Source organism: Brachyhypopomus gauderio, unplaced genomic scaffold (assembly GCF_052324685.1).
Source record: "Brachyhypopomus gauderio isolate BG-103 unplaced genomic scaffold, BGAUD_0.2 sc136, whole genome shotgun sequence".
Lineage (NCBI taxonomy): Eukaryota > Metazoa > Chordata > Actinopteri > Gymnotiformes > Hypopomidae > Brachyhypopomus > Brachyhypopomus gauderio.
The window spans coordinates 362,501-384,410 of record NW_027506957.1 but is presented as its reverse complement, the minus strand read 5'-3'; the positions used below and the strand labels follow the sequence as shown (position 1 = coordinate 384,410).

Sequence of the window (21,910 nt, the reverse complement as noted above, 5' to 3'; positions counted from 1 at the left end):
CAGTTTTAGGTCAGGGATAGTGACTCTGCTGCACAAAAAAGGGGAAAAATCAGAGATCAGCAATTGGAGACCTATCACACTTTTAAACGTAGATTGTAAGCTTTTTAGCAGAATTTTAGCAAGACGAATGTCATTGGTTTTAGAAGACGTGATTCACCCAGATCAAGCTTGCGCAGTGCCGGGGCGGAGGATCACGGACAACTTGATCCTGATCCGTGACTCCATCTGTTATGTGAGAGACAGAAACATTCGGTTATTAGCATTAAATTTAGATTTCGAAAAAGCTTTTGATCGGGTCTCACACCAGTACCTGTTTCAGGTACTGCAAAAGATGGGGTTCCCGGGGAGGTTTATAGCATGGGTGGGCCTGTTGTACAACGACATCAATAGCAGAATTTTGGTAAATGGGCACCTCTCCAAGGCGATCACTATTCGCTCAGGAGTACGGCAGGGTTGTCCCTTATCCCCGCTCTTGTTCGTCACATGCATGGAACCACTGGCGCAAATCTTGAGAAGGGACCAATGGATCAATGGACTGACTCTACCAGGGGGACTGACGGTGAAATGTTCATTATACATGGATGACGTGACAGTTTTATGCACAGACATGGTGTCGGCCCAGAGGACCCTAGAGGTAACAGAATGGTTTGGGAGGGCCTCTGGAGCCAAACTGAACCGAAACAAGACTGAGGCACAGCTCTTTGGACCATGGACGAACGCACCAACTGTTTTAGGGGTAAATTTTAAAGAAACAAATATTAGGATTTTAGGGGTGAAATTTGACCGGGCAGGAGGAGGGAGTGGAAATTGGACAACAACCTTAGGGAAAGTTAGACAGAGACTTGGACTATGGGGACTACGACAGTTGACTTTGGAAGGGAAAATTTTAGTAATAAAAGCAGTGATTTTACCTTTGCTTTTATTACTGTGTTCTGTTTTTAGTCCTCCAAGGAGCTTTCTTTTAGGTTTGGATCGAGCGATCTTTTACTTCCTGTGGGGGTCCAAGTGGGAGCGCCTGAGGAGAGAAACAGTGAAGAAGAGGCCTGAAAACGGAGGGAAAGGGCTCCCAGACCCCCACCTGTTTTTAGGCAGCAAGTTTGTTGCAGGACATATAGCATACGCAACATCACCATCCAGGACCAAGACAGCCATTATGGCCCGGTTCTGGATGGGGTCTTATCTGCAAACAATAGGCATTTTAAAACCAGATTTGAGAACACCAGTATCTTTTAAACTGCCACACGAATACCTTTTTATTAAGAAATTTTTAAAAAAGTATGATCTGGAAAAATGTACAGTACAAGAACTCACTAATGCCAAAACTCTGGTCTCCCTTGTTCAGGACCGCGAGGAGGTGAGCAGAGTGGTGGGGATGACGACGGCAGAGGCTCGGAGAGTGTGGGCGAACGCGGCCCACCCGGCCCTCCGGAACAAACAGAAGGACCTTACCTGGATGGTGGCCCATGAAGTCCTCCCGGTCCGGGCGGTGATGCACTCCCGGGGCATGGGGGCAACGGCAGTGTGCCCACGGCCAGGCTGCGGCCAGCCTGAGACCGTGCGGCACGTCCTTTGGGAGTGCAGCGTGGCCAGGGACCTGTGGGCCGCGATCGGCCCCCTGGAATGCCCAAGCCTGCCAGCAGGGGAGGTCCACCCGCAAAGTTACCGGTTAGCGGTGAACGGGGTGGGCCAGGGTGTAGAAAAGTTACCATCCAAAGAATTCGAGGCACTCTGGCTCACCCTTACAAGCGTGACGGCCGCACTGTGGACCTCCCGCAACCTGCTGGTGGGGAAGCGCGTCACGGTGCCCCTCCACGCGATGACAAGGATGGTAACTACAACGCTGCAGGTGGCGCCGGGCGTCGCCATTTGGAGGAGGGGGCCGAGGTCACACGCAGGGAGGTCCCTGCCACCACTGACCGGGGCTCCCGCCGACGTTTCCTGAGGGGACACGGATGCCTGAAAGGAGACAGCGGGCACAGGGGAGGACTTCCTCTGGAGACGCACAGGAAGGGGCCTCGACGGAGGGCGGGAGGAGCTGCGGATGCACGCACCTCGGCCTCCCGGCTGGGTTCATCTCTGCCTTCCTCTCTCCTTGTGGTCTTGGACGGGGGGGAGCAGGGTTTGCAATACATCTGAAAAGGACAATACACAAAGTAGTGAATTTGACATTGAAAAGGTTTTATGATATTAAACTGTTTTGGACTTTAAGGGCTTTTTAAAATGCTTCTATAATAAAACCTTTTATGTACTATTTTAACAGATGCAAGGATGTGGCTTTTAAAAGAGAAAAGATTGTAAAAATGGTTTTAAAATGCATGACTATTGTGTCCTTTAACCATCTTTTTATCTAATGTGTATGCTGCTTTTTTAACATAAAAGTGACGTTGTATTTATTGGTGTAAAGACTCAATAAACATTGTCAAAAAAAAAAAAAAAAAAAAAAAAAAAAAAAAAAAAAAAAAAAATCTGTTCTTATCAGTTTAATATCTGATACGTCCTCTATACGAGGACTTCATATTAAATGGATTTTTAGAACAGGGAGGCGAAACAGGGGCTTGCCCCGTTCGCCCCACGCATCGACCTGGTATTGCAGTACCTCCAGGAACGGTGCACCTTCCTAAGCTTGTGTGAAAAAAAGAGTTTGTTGCTGTTTGGTATGATCAGCCTGTTTTATTTTAATGAATGAATGAATGTATTTATTTATTTGGTGTGTGTGTGTGTGTGTGTGTGTGTGTGTATATATATATATATATATATATATATATATATATATATATATATATATAATATGTATATATATTTATTGATTTGTCTGTCTGTCTGTCCATGTGAGGGAGCAGCCAAAATGAATAAATAAATAAAACAAAGCAGCTCACTCCACTCCTTAAATAGGCAAGAATGAAGGGGTGAGTGGTCTCTGTCTGTCTGCCTGCAATTGTCAGCTGGTCACAAATGCAGTGAGAGCGGAGGCCACTCCCCTTTCGGCTGTTTGCAGTTTTCCCTCCGTTTTTGTTCTTTTTTTTTTTTTTTTTTTTTTTTTTTTTTGAAATTGTTCCTGTTTTCTCTCTCTCTCTCTCTCTCTCTCTCTCTCTCTCTCTATCTATTATTGCCTGCCAGCCCTGTTGTTTGCAAACAAGCAAGCCACAGCCTCGCAGGCTCCTCCCTTGTTACCGCGAACAAACGAGCTAGGCTCTTTGTTGGCGTGGCGGGACGCCTGAGCGTACACGGCTATAGCTCGGGTTTCTCTTCATTCACGCACAAATCTTTCGCCTTTTACTAAAGATTTCCGTGGAGGGGAACGTCAAAGAGTCAAAGTGATTTTTTGGAGCGCTCTGCCTCCGGGCGGGGCCGCAACAATCCGTATAACGAGAAAGTATAAACTTAGGGAGGGGTGGGAGTGGCTCGGTGGGTGTCTGGAAGAGGGGGGAAGGGCGGGTATGCCACGGAGGAGGCCTCCCTGCCTGCGAGGCCGGTGCCCGGTCCAGCGCCCATTTCAGGTTATCGCTTCTCGGCCTTTTGGCTAAGATCAAGTGTAGTATCTGTTCTTATCAGTTTAATATCTGATACGTCCTCTATACGAACAGCTTTTACATGCTTGTTTCTATGCCTGCATTTTAACCTTCTCTGTTTTTTCTGTGTTTTTAACAGGAGGAGTCTGGGCGGAACCTAATGAGCAACCGGTCTGGTGGCACTGCCCACCGACCACCGCTTGGGAACCGCCCAGCTCCTCCTCCTGTTTTTAGGCTCGTCTCGCCGGCTTGGAGGATCCCGGGTGGACTTCTGAACAATCCCCCGGTGACTGGAGGAGGAACTGCGGCTTCTCTCTGCTCCGGGCCTCCCGGCAGGGGGGGAGAGGATGGCCGATGGAGGGCCTGCGGCACCGGCGCTGGGTGGCGGTCAGCCAGCCGGGACCTCGGGGCCGACAGCAGCCTACCCGGCGGGGCCTGGCCTGGGAGCAGGGGGAGGCCTGCTCAATACGGCCAGGTTCCGCTGGGCTCCCGGTGGAGAGGGGCCCCCCTTCATTGAGAGGGTCCCCTTCATAAGGGAGGTGCTGCGAGAGGCTCTGGGGATCCAGGTCTGGGACTTGATCTGCGCCCAGCGCAATGGGCCCCAGGCCTATTTTGAGGTCACCTTCAACTCTGCCGAGGTTTACCAACGTGCCCTGGGGCGGAGGGATGAGCTGAAGCAACATCCCGTGGGTAAACATTTCGTGGTGGAACCTCTGTGGGTGGAGGGCCGCCGTCTGGTCACTACCCACATGTTCAACCCGTATGTCCCCACGGAGCATATCCGCAGGTTCCTCCAGAACTACGGGGAGGTCCACCCGGGGGAGAAGTTTGTGTGAGACGAGCTGGGGGTCTGGAACGGCCGTCGCCAGTTTTTTATGACTCTTAAAGAAGATGGTCAGGGGGGTGTGGTACATCCTCCAGCCCTCTTCTCCTTGGGTTTTAATCGTGGCTATTTGTTTTATAGGGGTCAGCCCGACCACTGCAGAGTGTGCCGGGAGTATGGACACAAGGAGGAGAGCTGCCCGGGCCGGAAGTGTCATAACTGTCTGGACCCGGGACATGTGGCCCGGGACTGCAAGGGCCCCCGGAGGTGCAGGAGATGCCGCGGTGAGGGACATCTGGAGCGCTCCTGCCCCAGCGCCGGCTTTTCCTATGCGTCGGCGGTGGCAGGGGGCAGGGGCAGGAAGACCACTGCGGCGCCCTCCGGGGAGGCCCCAACGGGACCCCCGGCCGGGCCCGGAACACCAGCCACAGTAGATGAGGGGATTACAACGGGGACCGGCCGGGGAGACGACGTAGAGGCAGTCCCGGGTGAAGAGGAGTGTCCAAGGGAGGGGGAGGTAAGGAAGAAGCCTACTCACTTGTTGTGTGCTCCCCCTCCCCAGAGAGATGGGTCCAGACCGGCCGGGCAGCCGAAGAAGGCCACTCCCGGCTCCTCCAAGAAAAGATCCAGGACAGGGCTGACCCCTCCCAAGGAGGAGGGGAGACGACGAAATAAGGAGAGGAAGTCCACCCCCCCGCCCCCCCAGACTGAAGAGGCGGCGTCCAGACCTTCCCAGTCTTCGACCCCCATGAAGTCAGTCTGGCCAAGCGTTATCTGCCTGGGGACCATGGAGGAGGACCCCTCTCTACCAGAGGGGACTACGGAAGAGGGGGAGGACCAAGGAGAGGGAGGGGCTCTGTCATCATCAGATGAAGCCACAGATGATCCCTCTGAATCGGAGGAAGAAGAGGAGCCCGGTACAGAGGAGGAGATCCCCTCCCCCTTCCCGCCCATTGGTCCCCATTCACCCATAATGATGGGCTTATTTGATCCAGTCCATGGACCCTCTTTAGATTACATGCGGTCTCAGGGGTATACAGATCGCCAGGCTTATAAACACGCTAAAACAGAGATGTTGAAGATATATACAAGGGAGCAGTTGGAGGCGTGCCCCCCACTGCGAAAAGGCCCAAAATAGAAGCATGTTTAGAGGATTTTGTATAAGTTTTGACTTTTTTAGGGATAATTTTTATGTGAATATTGCAGGGTGTTTTTTTGTATGATTTTATATGACATTATGTAATGGTGAAATGGTTTTTATGATCTCATGAGTGTAAAGCTTTGCTTCCGAAAAATAAAAAAAAAAAAAAAATCTGTTCTTATCAGTTTAATATCTGATACGTCCTCTATACGAGGACTTCATATTAAATGGATTTTTAGAACAGGGAGGCGAAACAGGGGCTTGCCCCGTTCGCCCCACGCATCGACCTGGTATTGCAGTACCTCCAGGAACGGTGCACCTTCCTAAGCTTGTGTGAAAAAAAGAGTTTGTTGCTGTTTGGTATGATCAGCCTGTTTTATTTTAATGAATGAATGAATGTATTTATTTATTTGGTGTGTGTGTGTGTGTGTGTGTGTGTGTGTATATATATATATATATATATATATATATATATATATATATATATATATATATATATATATAATATGTATATATATTTATTGATTTGTCTGTCTGTCTGTCCATGTGAGGGAGCAGCCAAAATGAATAAATAAATAAAACAAAGCAGCTCACTCCACTCCTTAAATAGGCAAGAATGAAGGGGTGAGTGGTCTCTGTCTGTCTGCCTGCAATTGTCAGCTGGTCACAAATGCAGTGAGAGCGGAGGCCACTCCCCTTTCGGCTGTTTGCAGTTTTCCCTCCGTTTTTGTTCTTTTTTTTTTTTTTTTTTTTTTTTTTTTTTGAAATTGTTCCTGTTTTCTCTCTCTCTCTCTCTCTCTCTCTCTCTCTCTCTCTATCTATTATTGCCTGCCAGCCCTGTTGTTTGCAAACAAGCAAGCCACAGCCTCGCAGGCTCCTCCCTTGTTACCGCGAACAAACGAGCTAGGCTCTTTGTTGGCGTGGCGGGACGCCTGAGCGTACACGGCTATAGCTCGGGTTTCTCTTCATTCACGCACAAATCTTTCGCCTTTTACTAAAGATTTCCGTGGAGGGGAACGTCAAAGAGTCAAAGTGATTTTTTGGAGCGCTCTGCCTCCGGGCGGGGCCGCAACAATCCGTATAACGAGAAAGTATAAACTTAGGGAGGGGTGGGAGTGGCTCGGTGGGTGTCTGGAAGAGGGGGGAAGGGCGGGTATGCCACGGAGGAGGCCTCCCTGCCTGCGAGGCCGGTGCCCGGTCCAGCGCCCATTTCAGGTTATCGCTTCTCGGCCTTTTGGCTAAGATCAAGTGTAGTATCTGTTCTTATCAGTTTTTATATACTGTTTTAGACTTTTACTACAGCTTTTACATGCTTGTTTCTATGCCTGCATTTTAACCTCTCTGTTTTTTTCTGTGTTTTTAACAGGAGGAGTCTGGGCGGAACCTAATGAGCAACCGGTCTGGTGGCACTGCCCACCGACCACCGCTTGGGAACCGCCCAGCTCCTCCTCCTGTTTTTAGGCTCGTCTCGCCGGCTTGGAGGATCCCGGGTGGACTTCTGAACAATCCCCCGGGGACCAGTGGAGGAACTGCGGCTTCTCTCTGCTCCGGGCCGCCCGGCAGGGGGGGAGAGGATGGCCGATGGTGGGTCTGCGGCACCGGCGCTGGGTGGCGGTCAGCCAGCCGGGACCCCGGGGCCGACAGCAGCTTACCCGGCGGGGCCTGGCTTGGGAGCAGGGGGAGGCCTGCTCAATACGGCCAGGTTCCGCTGGGCTCCCGGTGGAGAGGGGCCCCCCTTCATTGAGAGGGTCCCCTTCATAAGGGAGGTGCTGCGAGAGGCTCTGGGGATCCAGGTCTGGGACTTGATCTGCGCCCAGCGCAATGGGCCCCAGGCCTATTTTGAGGTCACCTTCAACTCTGCCGAGGTTTACCAACGTGCCCTGGGGCGGAGGGATGAGCTGAAGGAACATCCCGTGGGTAAACATTTCGTGGTGGAACCTCTGTGGGTGGAGGGCCGCCGTCTGGTCACTACCCACATGTTCAACCCGTATGTCCCCACGGAGCATATCCGCAGGTTCCTCCAGAACTACGGGGAGGTCCACCCGGGGGAGAAGTTTGTGCGGGACGAGCTGGGGGTCTGGAACGGCCGTCGTCAGTTTTTTATGACTTTTAAAGAAGACGGCCAGGGGGGTGTGGTACATCCTCCAGCCCTCTTCTCCTTGGGTTTTAATCGTGGCTATTTGTTTTACAGGGGTCAGCCCGACCACTGCAGAGTGTGCCGGGAGTATGGACACAAGGAGGAGAGCTGCCCGGGCCGGAAGTGTCATAACTGTCTGGACCCGGGACATGTGGCCCGGGACTGCAAGGGCCCCCGGAGGTGCAGGAGATGCCGCGGTGAGGGACATCTGGAGCGCTCCTGCCCCAGCGCTGGCTTTTCCTATGCGTCGGCGGTGGCAGGGGGCAGGAGCAGGAAGACCACTGCGGCGCCCTCCGGGGAGGCCCCAACGGGACCCCCGGCCGGGCCCGGAACACCAGCTACAGCAGATGAGGGGATTGCAACGGGGACCGGCCGGGGAGACGACGTAGATGCAGTCCCGGGTGAAGAGGAGCGTTCGAGGGAGGGGGAGGTAAGGAAGAAGTCTACTCACTTGTTGTGTGCTCCCCCTCCCCAGAGAGATGGGTCCAGACCGGCCGGGCAGCCGAAGAAGGCTACTCCCGGCACCTCCAGGAAGAGAAATAGGACGGGGCTGACCCCTCCCAAGGAGGAGGGGGGGGCGTCAGAGGAAGGAGAGGAAATCCACCCCCCCACCCCCCCAGACGGAAGAGGCGGAGGTTGGGCCATCTCAGTCCTCGACACCTAAGAAGTCAGTCTGGCCCAGCGTGATCTGTCTGGGGACTATGGAGGAGGACCCCTTCCCACCAGAGACGGCAACGGAAGAGGGGGAGGACCAAGGAGGAGATGTCCGGCCCCCACCAGACGATGATGAAGGGTCTCCATCTGACTCAGAGGAGGACGAGGAGACAAGTATAGAAGAGGACATCCCCTCCCCCTTTCCGCCTATTGGGCCCCATACACCAGTAATGATGGCCTTATTTGACCCAGTTCATGGTCGGCCACATATACTAGCTGATAGGCGGAGGAAGGGGTACACAGATCGTCAGGCGTATGAGCAAATTAGAGCTGAGATGTTGCAGACATATACAGCAGCACAGTTGAGGGCGCAGGCCCCACTGTGATGAGGCCGTAAAACAGAAGCATGTCTATTGTATTTTTTTGTATTTGATATTTTTTGGAGTGATCTTAATTTGGTTTTAGGTATCAGATTTATATTTGATACAGTCTCGTAAACACCAATTTTAAGATTTGAGAAGCAAATTTTAGAGTTGTATTGTTTGATTTTTGGGTAGTATGTAGATTTGAATGTGTTTTTAAAAGGAAACACTTTTATGATTGTGTACACTGTACTGATCATGTAATTGTTGAATAAAAGGAAAAAAAAAAAAAAAAAAAATCTGTTCTTATCAGTTTAATATCTGATACGTCCTCTATACGAGGACTTCATATTAAATGGATTTTTAGAACAGGGAGGCGAAACAGGGGCTTGCCCCGTTCGCCCCACGCATCGACCTGGTATTGCAGTACCTCCAGGAACGGTGCACCTTCCTAAGCTTGTGTGAAAAAAAGAGTTTGTTGCTGTTTGGTATGATCAGCCTGTTTTATTTTAATGAATGAATGAATGTATTTATTTATTTGGTGTGTGTGTGTGTGTGTGTGTGTGTGTGTATATATATATATATATATATATATATATATATATATATATATATATATATATATATATAATATGTATATATATTTATTGATTTGTCTGTCTGTCTGTCCATGTGAGGGAGCAGCCAAAATGAATAAATAAATAAAACAAAGCAGCTCACTCCACTCCTTAAATAGGCAAGAATGAAGGGGTGAGTGGTCTCTGTCTGTCTGCCTGCAATTGTCAGCTGGTCACAAATGCAGTGAGAGCGGAGGCCACTCCCCTTTCGGCTGTTTGCAGTTTTCCCTCCGTTTTTGTTCTTTTTTTTTTTTTTTTTTTTTTTTTTTTTTGAAATTGTTCCTGTTTTCTCTCTCTCTCTCTCTCTCTCTCTCTCTCTCTCTCTATCTATTATTGCCTGCCAGCCCTGTTGTTTGCAAACAAGCAAGCCACAGCCTCGCAGGCTCCTCCCTTGTTACCGCGAACAAACGAGCTAGGCTCTTTGTTGGCGTGGCGGGACGCCTGAGCGTACACGGCTATAGCTCGGGTTTCTCTTCATTCACGCACAAATCTTTCGCCTTTTACTAAAGATTTCCGTGGAGGGGAACGTCAAAGAGTCAAAGTGATTTTTTGGAGCGCTCTGCCTCCGGGCGGGGCCGCAACAATCCGTATAACGAGAAAGTATAAACTTAGGGAGGGGTGGGAGTGGCTCGGTGGGTGTCTGGAAGAGGGGGGAAGGGCGGGTATGCCACGGAGGAGGCCTCCCTGCCTGCGAGGCCGGTGCCCGGTCCAGCGCCCATTTCAGGTTATCGCTTCTCGGCCTTTTGGCTAAGATCAAGTGTAGTATCTGTTCTTATCAGTTTAATATCTGATACGTCCTCTATACGAGGACTTCATATTAAATGGATTTTTAGAACAGGGAGGCGAAACAGGGGCTTGCCCCGTTCGCCCCACGCATCGACCTGGTATTGCAGTACCTCCAGGAACGGTGCACCTTCCTAAGCTTGTGTGAAAAAAAGAGTTTGTTGCTGTTTGGTATGATCAGCCTGTTTTATTTTAATGAATGAATGAATGTATTTATTTATTTGGTGTGTGTGTGTGTGTGTGTGTGTGTGTGTGTATATATATATATATATATATATATATATATATATATATATATATATATATAATATGTATATATATTTATTGATTTGTCTGTCTGTCTGTCCATGTGAGGGAGCAGCCAAAATGAATAAATAAATAAAACAAAGCAGCTCACTCCACTCCTTAAATAGGCAAGAATGAAGGGGTGAGTGGTCTCTGTCTGTCTGCCTGCAATTGTCAGCTGGTCACAAATGCAGTGAGAGCGGAGGCCACTCCCCTTTCGGCTGTTTGCAGTTTTCCCTCCGTTTTTGTTCTTTTTTTTTTTTTTTTTTTTTTTTTTTTTTGAAATTGTTCCTGTTTTCTCTCTCTCTCTCTCTCTCTCTCTCTCTCTCTCTCTATCTATTATTGCCTGCCAGCCCTGTTGTTTGCAAACAAGCAAGCCACAGCCTCGCAGGCTCCTCCCTTGTTACCGCGAACAAACGAGCTAGGCTCTTTGTTGGCGTGGCGGGACGCCTGAGCGTACACGGCTATAGCTCGGGTTTCTCTTCATTCACGCACAAATCTTTCGCCTTTTACTAAAGATTTCCGTGGAGGGGAACGTCAAAGAGTCAAAGTGATTTTTTGGAGCGCTCTGCCTCCGGGCGGGGCCGCAACAATCCGTATAACGAGAAAGTATAAACTTAGGGAGGGGTGGGAGTGGCTCGGTGGGTGTCTGGAAGAGGGGGGAAGGGCGGGTATGCCACGGAGGAGGCCTCCCTGCCTGCGAGGCCGGTGCCCGGTCCAGCGCCCATTTCAGGTTATCGCTTCTCGGCCTTTTGGCTAAGATCAAGTGTAGTATCTGTTCTTATCAGTTTAATATCTGATACGTCCTCTATACGAGGACTTCATATTAAATGGATTTTTAGAACAGGGAGGCGAAACAGGGGCTTGCCCCGTTCGCCCCACGCATCGACCTGGTATTGCAGTACCTCCAGGAACGGTGCACCTTCCTAAGCTTGTGTGAAAAAAAGAGTTTGTTGCTGTTTGGTATGATCAGCCTGTTTTATTTTAATGAATGAATGAATGTATTTATTTATTTGGTGTGTGTGTGTGTGTGTGTGTGTGTGTGTATATATATATATATATATATATATATATATATATATATATATATATATATATAATATGTATATATATTTATTGATTTGTCTGTCTGTCTGTCCATGTGAGGGAGCAGCCAAAATGAATAAATAAATAAAACAAAGCAGCTCACTCCACTCCTTAAATAGGCAAGAATGAAGGGGTGAGTGGTCTCTGTCTGTCTGCCTGCAATTGTCAGCTGGTCACAAATGCAGTGAGAGCGGAGGCCACTCCCCTTTCGGCTGTTTGCAGTTTTCCCTCCGTTTTTGTTCTTTTTTTTTTTTTTTTTTTTTTTTTTTTTTGAAATTGTTCCTGTTTTCTCTCTCTCTCTCTCTCTCTCTCTCTCTCTCTCTCTATCTATTATTGCCTGCCAGCCCTGTTGTTTGCAAACAAGCAAGCCACAGCCTCGCAGGCTCCTCCCTTGTTACCGCGAACAAACGAGCTAGGCTCTTTGTTGGCGTGGCGGGACGCCTGAGCGTACACGGCTATAGCTCGGGTTTCTCTTCATTCACGCACAAATCTTTCGCCTTTTACTAAAGATTTCCGTGGAGGGGAACGTCAAAGAGTCAAAGTGATTTTTTGGAGCGCTCTGCCTCCGGGCGGGGCCGCAACAATCCGTATAACGAGAAAGTATAAACTTAGGGAGGGGTGGGAGTGGCTCGGTGGGTGTCTGGAAGAGGGGGGAAGGGCGGGTATGCCACGGAGGAGGCCTCCCTGCCTGCGAGGCCGGTGCCCGGTCCAGCGCCCATTTCAGGTTATCGCTTCTCGGCCTTTTGGCTAAGATCAAGTGTAGTATCGTTTCAGATTTATCTGTTTTAAATACTACAGCTTTTACATGCTTGTTTTTATGCCTGTTTACTAATCCTGCCTTTTGCTTGTGTTTTTAACAGGAGGAGTCTGGGCGGAACCTAATGAGCAATCGGTCTGGTGGCATTGTCCACCGACCACCGCTTGGGAACCGCCCAGCTCCTCCTCCTGTTTTTAGGCTCGTCTCGCCGGCTTGGAGGATCCCGGGTGGACCAGCAAGATCTTACCCCCGGTGGTCAACGGAGGAACTGCGGGCTCTCTCTGCTCCGGGTTTCCGGCAGGGTAGAGGGGGATGGCTGATGGTGGGCCTGAGGGACCGGCGCTGGGCGGCGGTCGGCCGGTCGGGGCCCCGGGGCCGACGGCAGCCTCCTCGGCGGGGCCTGGTTGGGGAGCAGGTGGAGGCCTGCTCAATACGGCCAGGTTCCGCTGGGCTCCTGGTGTAGAAGGGATCCCTTTCTTGGAGAGGGTCCCCTTCATCCGGGAGGTGCTGTTCGAGGCCTTGGGGATTGCGATCGGTGACTTGATCTGCGCCCAGCGCAATGGTCCCTTGGCCTACTTTGAGGTCACCTTCTCCTCTGCTGAGGTGTACCAGCGCATCCTGGAGCGGAGGGATGAGCTGAAATTACATCCGGTGGGGAAGTATTTTGTGGTTGAGCCCCTGTGGGTGGAGGGCCGTCGGATGGTCACCACCCACGTGTTCAACCCTTACGTCCCCACGGAGCATATCCGCAGGTTCCTCCAGAACTACGGGGAGGTCCACCCGGGGGAGAAGTATGTGCGGGACGAGCTCGGTGTATGGAATGGGCGCCGCCAGTTTTTTATGATTTTTAGAGAGGATGGTAAGGGGGGTGTGGTCCACCCTCCCGCCCTCTTCTCCTTGGGTGCTAATCGAGGCTATTTGTTTTACAGGGGTCAGCCCGACCATTGTAGAGTGTGCCGGGAGTACGGACACAAGGAGGAGAGCTGCCCGGGTCGTAAGTGCCACAACTGTCTGGACCCTGGACATTTGGCCCGGGACTGCAAGGGCCCCCGGAGGTGCAGAAGATGCCGCTGTGATGGACATTTGGAGCGCTCCTGCCCCAACGCTGGTTCCACCTATGCGTCGGCGGTGATAGGGGGCAGGAGCATGGAGACTGCCGTGGCACCCTCCGGGGCGGCTCCGACGGGACCCCTGGCCGCCCCCGGGACATCAGCGACCGCAGATGAGGGGAAGACGGCGGGGGACGGCCGGGGAGACAACGCTGTTGCAGTCCCGGGTGAAGAGGAGCGTCCAATAGAGGGGGAGGTAAGGAGAACACTCACTCATTTGTTGTGTGCCCCCCCTCCCCAGAGAGTTGGGTCCAGACCGGCCGGGCAGCCAAAGACAGTTACTCCCGGCACCTCCAAGAAGAGGACTAGGACGGGGCTGACCCCTCCCGAGGAGGAGGGAAGACGTGGGATTAAGGAGAGCAGGACCATCCCCCCACCCCCCCAGGCTGAGGAAGCGGCGCCCAGGCCCTCACAAGCTCTCACCTCGGGACCCATGGAGGAGTCCCCCTCTCGGTCAAAAACTGCTGCAGAAGAGAAGGAGAGTCAGGGAGACGGAGAGGCCCCGCCTTCAGCGGGCAACTGTGATGGCGGCAAGAGCGGGCCAGGCACAGGAGTAGAGGGAGGTTGTTCCTCCCTCCATCCGGCCCCCACCCCCTGTGTTCAAAAGGAGGAGCCATGGTTAACCAAGGCTAAAGCGCGTGAGGCGAGAATACGCGCAGAGTTTAAAGAAGTTGGGTGGTCGGACTTGGAATGCCGAAACTATTTACAGAGGAATGGATTCTTGGTGGATGACATTTTGTGGCATAGGAAGAACAAGACAGGCAAGAAAGGCATGGTAAAGAAATCTTAGCTAAATTAGAGACGTTTATTGCATTTTTATGTATATGTATATGAACCTGATGTGAGTGTTTTATGAATTTTTATTGATTTATTGTTGTTAAAGTCTGGCTCTGTCATAATTTTAAAGTGTGTGGTTTTACTGAAATGACTATGTATTATGTGAATTATGTGAATTATGTATTATGTGAATGTATTATGATTGTAAAGCTTGGCTTTTCGAATAAAAAAAAAAAAAAAATCTGTTCTTATCAGTTTAATATCTGATACGTCCTCTATATGAGGACTTCATATTAAATGGATTTTTAGAACAGGGAGGCGAAACAGGGGCTTGCCCCGTTCGCCCCACGCATCGACCTGGTATTGCAGTACCTCCAGGAACGGTGCACCTTCCTAAACGTGTGGAAAAGAAAGAGTTTGTTGCTGGTTGTATGGTATGATCAGCCTGTTTATTTTAATGAATTTGTAATATGTGTGTGTGTGTGTGTGTGTGTGTGTGTGTGTGTGTGTGTGTGTGTGTGTGTGTGTGTGTGTGTGTATGTATATATATATATATATATATATATATATATATATATATATATATATATATAATATTATAAAACTTTATTTTTACATTTGTTGGTTGATTTGTCTGTCTGTCTGTCTCTGTCTGTCTGTCTGTGTGAATAAATAAAACAAAGCAGCCAAAAGCGCTCACTCCTTTAAAAAAAACCAGAATAAGTAAGAATGAAGGGGAGTGAGTGGTCTCTGTCTCTCTCACTGCCTTGTCAGCTGGTCACAAATGCAGTGCGAGCGGAGGCCACTCCCCTTTCGGCGGTTTGCAGTTTTCCCTCCGTTTTTGTTCTTTTTTTTTTTTTTTTTTTTTTTTTTTTTTTGAGATTGTTACTGTTTTTTCCCCTCCTCTCTCTCTCTCTCTCTCCATTATAGCCTGCCAGCCCTGCCTGCCTGCCTGCCTGCCTGCCTGCCTGATGTTGCCAACAAGCCACAGCCCCGCAGGCTCCTCCCTTGTTACCGCGAACAAACGAGCTAGGCTTTAGGTTGGCGTAGCGGGACGCCTGAGCCTACATGGCTATAGCTCGGGTTTCTCTTCATTCACGCACAAATCTTTCGCCTTTTACTAAAGATTTCCGTGGAGGGGAACGTCAAAGAGTCAAATTGATTTTTTGGAGCGCTCTGCCTCCGGGCAGGGCCGCAACAATCTGTACAATGAGAATGTGTATAAACGTAGGGGTGGGCGTGGCACGAAGGGAAGGGTGAGCGTACGTACGGCTGGAAGGAAGGAAGGGCGCTGTCTCCGCGGAGGGGAGGCCTGTGCCGGCGAGGCCGGCGCCCAGGCCAGCGCCCATTTCAGGTTATCGCTTCTCGGCCTTTTGGCTAAGATCAAGTGTAGTATCTGTTCTTATCAGTTTAATATCTGATACGTCCTCTATATGAGGACTTCATATTAAATGGATTTTTAGAACAGGGAGGCGAAACAGGGGCTTGCCCCGTTCGCCCCACGCATCGACCTGGTATTGCAGTACCTCCAGGAACGGTGCACCTTCCTAAACGTGTGGAAAAGAAAGAGTTTGTTGCTGGTTGTATGGTATGATCAGCCTGTTTATTTTAATGAATTTGTAATATGTGTGTGTGTGTGTGTGTGTGTGTGTGTGTGTGTGTGTGTGTGTGTGTGTGTGTGTGTGTGTATGTATATATATATATATATATATATATATATATATATATATATATATATATAATATTATAAAACTTTATTTTTACATTTGTTGGTTGATTTGTCTGTCTGTCTGTCTCTGTCTGTCTGTCTGTGTGAATAAATAAAACAAAGCAGCCAAAAGCGCTCACTCCTTTAAAAAAAACCAGAATAAGTAAGAATGAAGGGGAGTGAGTGGTCTCTGTCTCTCTCACTGCCTTGTCAGCTGGTCACAAATGCAGTGCGAGCGGAGGCCACTCCCCTTTCGGCGGTTTGCAGTTTTCCCTCCGTTTTTGTTCTTTTTTTTTTTTTTTTTTTTTTTGAGATTGTTACTGTTTATTCCCCTCCTCTCTCTCTCTCTCTCTCCATTATAGCCTGCCAGCCCTGCCTGCCTGCCTGCCTGCCTGCCTGCCTGATGTTGCCAACAAGCCACAGCCCCGCAGGCTCCTCCCTTGTTACCGCGAACAAACGAGCTAGGCTTTAGGTTGGCGTAGCGGGACGCCTGAGCCTACATGGCTATAGCTCGGGTTTCTCTTCATTCACGCACAAATCTTTCGCCTTTTACTAAAGATTTCCGTGGAGGGGAACGTCAAAGAGTCAAATTGATTTTTTGGAGCGCTCTGCCTCCGGGCAGGGCCGCAACAATCTGTACAATGAGAATGTGTATAAACGTAGGGGTGGGCGTGGCACGAAGGGAAGGGTGAGCGTACGTACGGCTGGAAGGAAGGAAGGGCGCTGTCTCCGCGGAGGGGAGGCCTGTGCCGGCGAGGCCGGCGCCCAGGCCAGCGCCCATTTCAGGTTATCGCTTCTCGGCCTTTTGGCTAAGATCAAGTGTAGTATCTGTTCTTATCAGTTTAATATCTGATACGTCCTCTATATGAGGACTTCATATTAAATGGATTTTTAGAACAGGGAGGCGAAACAGGGGCTTGCCCCGTTCGCCCCACGCATCGACCTGGTATTGCAGTACCTCCAGGAACGGTGCACCTTCCTAAACGTGTGGAAAAGAAAGAGTTTGTTGCTGGTTGTATGGTATGATCAGCCTGTTTATTTTAATGAATTTGTAATATGTGTGTGTGTGTGTGTGTGTGTGTGTGTGTGTGTGTGTGTGTGTGTGTGTGTGTGTGTGTGTGTGTATGTATATATATATATATATATATATATATATATATATATATATATATATATATAATATTATAAAACTTTATTTTTACATTTGTTGGTTGATTTGTCTGTCTGTCTGTCTCTGTCTGTCTGTCTGTGTGAATAAATAAAACAAAGCAGCCAAAAGCGCTCACTCCTTTAAAAAAAACCAGAATAAGTAAGAATGAAGGGGAGTGAGTGGTCTCTGTCTCTCTCACTGCCTTGTCAGCTGGTCACAAATGCAGTGCGAGCGGAGGCCACTCCCCTTTCGGCGGTTTGCAGTTTTCCCTCCGTTTTTGTTCTTTTTTTTTTTTTTTTTTTTTTTTTTTTTTTTGAGATTGTTACTGTTTTTTCCCCTCCTCTCTCTCTCTCTCTCTCCATTATAGCCTGCCAGCCCTGCCTGCCTGCCTGCCTGCCTGCCTGCCTGATGTTGCCAACAAGCCACAGCCCCGCAGGCTCCTCCCTTGTTACCGCGAACAAACGAGCTAGGCTTTAGGTTGGCGTAGCGGGACGCCTGAGCCTACATGGCTATAGCTCGGGTTTCTCTTCATTCACGCACAAATCTTTCGCCTTTTACTAAAGATTTCCGTGGAGGGGAACGTCAAAGAGTCAAATTGATTTTTTGGAGCGCTCTGCCTCCGGGCAGGGCCGCAACAATCTGTACAATGAGAATGTGTATAAACGTAGGGGTGGGCGTGGCACGAAGGGAAGGGTGAGCGTACGTACGGCTGGAAGGAAGGAAGGGCGCTGTCTCCGCGGAGGGGAGGCCTGTGCCGGCGAGGCCGGCGCCCAGGCCAGCGCCCATTTCAGGTTATCGCTTCTCGGCCTTTTGGCTAAGATCAAGAGGTCGGGACTGGGATCGACTTTCAGGGCAGGAGGCGCTTTGGCGGCGAAAAGCTCTGGAAGGGAAATTTTCTCTACACGGTTTCGTGTGACTGCTGGAAAAAGAGGTCAAAGTACAAGGTAAGTAAATTTTAGAACTTTTTTAGGAGACTCTTATTTTAGGGACTGTCTAATTTAGTTCTTAATTTGCTTTTAGACTTGTTTTGATCCCTTTTACAGCCCTTTTACCTTTTTTACCTTTTTAGTTATTTATTGGAGAACTTTTTAGTGTGTTGTCTGTGAATTCCAAGTGGTGGTGCCTCCACCATGTCGGCTCCTCGGGCCGGTGTGAGGAGGCACCACAGTGTCCGACTCTTATTTAAAGAAGTAGAGGGGAAACTTCTTGGGATGTCGAGGTTGGACTTCTCAAGGAAGCTTCTCCAGGGTGCTCTCGGCTTTTCTGTCTCTGATTTGAACTGTTTGATTTCGCTACCAGGAAATAAGGGTTTTGATGTAAGCTTCTGCACAACACACCAGTTACAGGACTTTTGGCATAGATATGAAACGGTTAAAGACCAGTTCTCCATGTTCACAGTGGAAAAGCTTTCTGATAATTCACACAAAGTGGTGATTGTTAGAATGTTCAATGAAACTGTGACTGGAGAAGACATTAGGACATGGCTGGCCAGATTTTGCACGGTAAAAAGCCCACCTATGAAAGTGGTAGACGAGGACGGTGTATGGACAGGCTCTTGGAGAGTCCCCATACAACAGTGGGAAGACCCAGAAGGATATCTGGGTCTTAGACATCTACCCTCTATGATAGTGTTGGGTGAAAACCGGGGCTACATTTTTTATCAGGGGATGCCAAAACTGTGCCGAAAATGTGGTCGTATGGGACATTTAGCCGAGGCATGCCAGGAAGTTGTGTGTAAAAAGTGTAGAGAAATTGGGCACTCCTTCGAGGAGTGCCCAAATGGGAGATTGTGTAATCTGTGTGGAGCCAATAACCATCTGTTTAGAGATTGTCCCAGGTCCTATGCAAACAAAATGAAGGCAGCCAAGATGGCCGCCGACATGAAGGAGAAAATGGCCGCCTGGCAGCATGGTCAGAAGGCAAGGCAGCAGGAGGAAGAAGAAGGGGCGGGGCCAAGTGGAATGGCGGGAAAATCAACCAACCAGCAGGCCCCCGCCCCCAGCCAGGAGACCGAGGCAAAGGACCGGGATCAGGAAGAGGAAAAGGGAGAGAAGGAGGGACAAACAAGTGGAAAGGAAGAGACAGGAGTTGGAAAAGACAAGGAATGTGTAATGGAGACGGTGCTAGAAGAGAAAGAAGGGGTAAGTACACAAACAGGGAAGAGGCCGGCAGGGTCTCCTCTGGTGGACATGGTGGAGAAGAAACATCGAATGGAGCAAGACGCAACCGGGTCCTCAGAGGGGAACAGGACGTGGCCAGAAGGGTCACCAAATGGGGTATCTTTCCTAGAAATAAGGTTAAGAACACCCACACCCAAAATTGTACCACCGGAGGATTCCATAATTGAGGACACACCACCTTTCTCACCTCTCTCCCCCTTCCCCTTCCCCTCTCCACCTCCCCCTACCCCACCCCCACCCCCCCTCCCCGGGGGGCAGGAAGAGACAGAGGAGGAGGTGTCCATGGTTTAAATTTTTTAAGATTTAAGAAAAATTAAGATGCAAAGTAATATAAGAATGTTTGTACATCTCCCTTTTAAATATATGCTCATGTCTCTCACAATCGCCACCATAAATGTGAGAAGTGTGAAGGCACCCCTAAGAGCACAGAGTATTTTAACATTTTTAGAAACTGTAAATGCTGATGTGATTTTATTACAAGAGTGTGCGATCCCCTTCCGGAAATCTTACAGAGAGTGGGAGCAGCGTTGGGCTGCGGGTCCCTCCCTCTGGAGTGGGTCGCACTACAATAAGGCTGATGGTGTCGCTATTTTAATCAGAAACTCCAGGATTGTGGTGAAGGGCTGCACCGTGGTGAGGGATGGGCGGGCCCTTTTAGCTAATTTGCATTTTTTAGGGAGGGATTTTAAGGTTTTAAATGTGTATGGTTTTAATGAAAAAGAAGAGAGGTTTGAATTGTTTGGGGATTTGCAGCCCCACATGCTGGGGAGGGCTCCTTTAATAGTGGGCGGGGATTTTAACTGTGTTTTAACTAGTAAAGACAGAAAAAACGTGGGAGATGGTTTTAAATTAGATAAAACGTCTGGGAGGTTGACCAACCTGAAAGTGGATTTTAAATTAGTTGACTGTTACCGGACCATGCATCCACAGGAGGAGGGCTTCACCTGGTCGAGTGGTGATGGTTCCCGGGCCTCCAGAATTGACTACATTTTTACACGTGACTGCCCGCCATCAGATGCTAGATTGATCCCCATGTTTTTTTCAGACCACGCCTTACTGTCTTGCACCCTTTCTTTCCCCACAGATGTGACGATAGGGGGAGGGCTGTGGAAGCTAAACTGCTCCCTGTTGCTGGAAGAGGAAGTAAGAGAAGAATACAGGGAGCAGTACAAGCTCTGGCAGTCCCTCCAAGACTTGTACAGTACACGAGCACAATGGTGGGAGATGGTGAAGGGGAGGACCAAGACTTTTTTTAGAAGGGTGGGAAGTTTTAAAAAGAAGAAACAGGAAAGACGCATGTTGGGGCTGCAAAAACGGCTGCAGAGGTATTTTAATCTGGTAAATCATGGGTATGATTTTAAAGAGGAAATAAAGAAAGTAAAGGAAGAGATGATGCTTTTAACAGAGGAGATGAGCAAAAAGTATATAATGACTTGTAAAGAACAGGAATTGGAAGAAGGGGAAAAGTGTACACGGTACTTTTTTAAGAAAACTATGGCACGGGGTGGTGGGATGACTGAAGTGAAAGATGGGAATAAAAAACAGGATACAAACCATGGGATTATGGGGGTGGTAGAAAGGTTTTATGAAGATTTATATGGTGAAAAACAAACACACAACGCAACAATGGAAGAAGTGACAAATTTTTTGGAAAATACAATAAAAGATGGTGAAATTTTAATTACAGATTTTACGACAGAAGAGCTACAAAATGTTTTAAAAGGTTTTAAAACAGGGAAGTCCCCGGGAGAGGATGGGCTCCCCGTGGAGTTTTATAGAACCTTTTGGGACATTTTAGTAGGGGACCTTTTATGTATTTTTACAGACTTCCAGACTTGTGACGTTTTACCTGACAGTTTTAGGTCAGGGATAGTGACTCTGCTGCACAAAAAAGGAGAAAAATCAGAGATCAGAAATTGGAGACCTATCACACTTTTAAACGTTGATTGTAAGCTTTTTAGCAGAATTTTAGCAAGACGAATGTCATTGGTTTTAGAAGACGTGATTCACCCAGATCAAGCTTGCGCAGTGCCGGGGCGGAGGATCACGGACAACTTGATCCTGATCCGTGACTCCATCTGTTATGTGAGAGACAGAAACATTCGGTTATTAGCACTAAATTTAGATTTCGAAAAAGCTTTTGATCGGGTCTCACACCAGTACCTGTTTCAGGTACTGCAAAAGATGGGGTTCCCGGGGAGGTTTATAGCATGGGTGGGCCTGTTGTATAACGACATCAATAGCAGAATTTTGGTAAATGGGCACCTCTCCAAGGCGATTACTATTCGCTCAGGAGTACGGCAGGGTTGCCCCTTATCCCCGCTCCTGTTCGTCACATGCATAGAACCACTGGCGCAAATCTTGAGAAGGGACCAATGGATCAATGGACTGACTTTGCCAGGGGGACTGACGGTGATATGTTCATTATATATGGACGACGTGACAGTTTTATGCACAGACATGGTGTCGGCCCAGAGGACCCTAGAGGTAACAGAATGGTTTGGGGGGGCCTCTGGAGCCAAACTGAACCGAGACAAGACGGAGGCACAGCTCTTTGGACCATGGACGAACGTACCAACTGTTTTAGGGGTAAATTTTAAAGAAACCAATATCAGGATTTTAGGGGTGAAATTTGACCGGGCAGGAGGAGGGAGTGGAAACTGGATAACAACCTTAGGGAAAGTTAGACAGAGACTTGGACTATGGGGACTAAGACAATTGACTTTGGAAGGGAAAATTTTAGTAATAAAAGCAGTGATTTTACCTTTGCTTTTATTACTGTGCTCTGTTTTTAGTCCCCCAAGGCGCTTTCTTTTAGGTTTGGATCGGGCG

General features: G+C 49.1%; 14 non-coding genes and 5 pseudogenes across 14 annotated transcripts; all 19 read left to right on the top strand.

The window, feature by feature from the left end:
- Positions 1-2,447: 2,447 nt before the first annotated feature.
- On the top strand, positions 2,448-2,618 carry LOC143499899 (U2 spliceosomal RNA; annotated as a pseudogene).
- Positions 2,619-3,231: 613 nt separating this feature from the next.
- Positions 3,232-3,350, top strand: LOC143500121 (U5 spliceosomal RNA). Its single transcript, XR_013126651.1, has one exon. It is a non-coding gene; the product is annotated as a U5 spliceosomal RNA (small nuclear RNA).
- Positions 3,351-3,500: 150 nt separating this feature from the next.
- LOC143499901 (U2 spliceosomal RNA) lies at positions 3,501-3,661 on the top strand (annotated as a pseudogene).
- Positions 3,662-5,607: 1,946 nt separating this feature from the next.
- On the top strand, positions 5,608-5,797 carry LOC143499860 (U2 spliceosomal RNA). Its single transcript, XR_013126447.1, has one exon. It is a non-coding gene; the product is annotated as a U2 spliceosomal RNA (small nuclear RNA).
- A 625-nt stretch (positions 5,798-6,422) lies between these two features.
- Positions 6,423-6,541, top strand: LOC143500120 (U5 spliceosomal RNA). The gene has a single exon (XR_013126650.1). It is a non-coding gene; the product is annotated as a U5 spliceosomal RNA (small nuclear RNA).
- A 150-nt stretch (positions 6,542-6,691) lies between these two features.
- LOC143499904 (U2 spliceosomal RNA) lies at positions 6,692-6,862 on the top strand (annotated as a pseudogene).
- Positions 6,863-8,851: 1,989 nt separating this feature from the next.
- Positions 8,852-9,078, top strand: LOC143499866 (U2 spliceosomal RNA; annotated as a pseudogene).
- Positions 9,079-9,701: 623 nt separating this feature from the next.
- Positions 9,702-9,820, top strand: LOC143500119 (U5 spliceosomal RNA). Its single transcript, XR_013126649.1, has one exon. It is a non-coding gene; the product is annotated as a U5 spliceosomal RNA (small nuclear RNA).
- A 150-nt stretch (positions 9,821-9,970) lies between these two features.
- On the top strand, positions 9,971-10,161 carry LOC143499772 (U2 spliceosomal RNA). Its single transcript, XR_013126378.1, has one exon. It is a non-coding gene; the product is annotated as a U2 spliceosomal RNA (small nuclear RNA).
- A 617-nt stretch (positions 10,162-10,778) lies between these two features.
- LOC143500118 (U5 spliceosomal RNA) lies at positions 10,779-10,897 on the top strand. The gene has a single exon (XR_013126648.1). It is a non-coding gene; the product is annotated as a U5 spliceosomal RNA (small nuclear RNA).
- A 150-nt stretch (positions 10,898-11,047) lies between these two features.
- On the top strand, positions 11,048-11,238 carry LOC143499771 (U2 spliceosomal RNA). The gene has a single exon (XR_013126377.1). It is a non-coding gene; the product is annotated as a U2 spliceosomal RNA (small nuclear RNA).
- A 617-nt stretch (positions 11,239-11,855) lies between these two features.
- On the top strand, positions 11,856-11,974 carry LOC143500117 (U5 spliceosomal RNA). The gene has a single exon (XR_013126647.1). It is a non-coding gene; the product is annotated as a U5 spliceosomal RNA (small nuclear RNA).
- A 150-nt stretch (positions 11,975-12,124) lies between these two features.
- On the top strand, positions 12,125-12,280 carry LOC143499919 (U2 spliceosomal RNA; annotated as a pseudogene).
- Positions 12,281-14,251: 1,971 nt separating this feature from the next.
- LOC143499841 (U2 spliceosomal RNA) lies at positions 14,252-14,434 on the top strand. Its single transcript, XR_013126441.1, has one exon. It is a non-coding gene; the product is annotated as a U2 spliceosomal RNA (small nuclear RNA).
- Positions 14,435-15,115: 681 nt separating this feature from the next.
- LOC143500115 (U5 spliceosomal RNA) lies at positions 15,116-15,234 on the top strand. The gene has a single exon (XR_013126645.1). It is a non-coding gene; the product is annotated as a U5 spliceosomal RNA (small nuclear RNA).
- Positions 15,235-15,397: 163 nt separating this feature from the next.
- On the top strand, positions 15,398-15,588 carry LOC143499770 (U2 spliceosomal RNA). The gene has a single exon (XR_013126376.1). It is a non-coding gene; the product is annotated as a U2 spliceosomal RNA (small nuclear RNA).
- A 667-nt stretch (positions 15,589-16,255) lies between these two features.
- On the top strand, positions 16,256-16,374 carry LOC143500114 (U5 spliceosomal RNA). Its single transcript, XR_013126644.1, has one exon. It is a non-coding gene; the product is annotated as a U5 spliceosomal RNA (small nuclear RNA).
- Positions 16,375-16,537: 163 nt separating this feature from the next.
- LOC143499769 (U2 spliceosomal RNA) lies at positions 16,538-16,728 on the top strand. The gene has a single exon (XR_013126375.1). It is a non-coding gene; the product is annotated as a U2 spliceosomal RNA (small nuclear RNA).
- Positions 16,729-17,410: 682 nt separating this feature from the next.
- LOC143500113 (U5 spliceosomal RNA) lies at positions 17,411-17,529 on the top strand. The gene has a single exon (XR_013126643.1). It is a non-coding gene; the product is annotated as a U5 spliceosomal RNA (small nuclear RNA).
- The last annotated feature ends 4,381 nt before the right edge of the window (positions 17,530-21,910 follow it).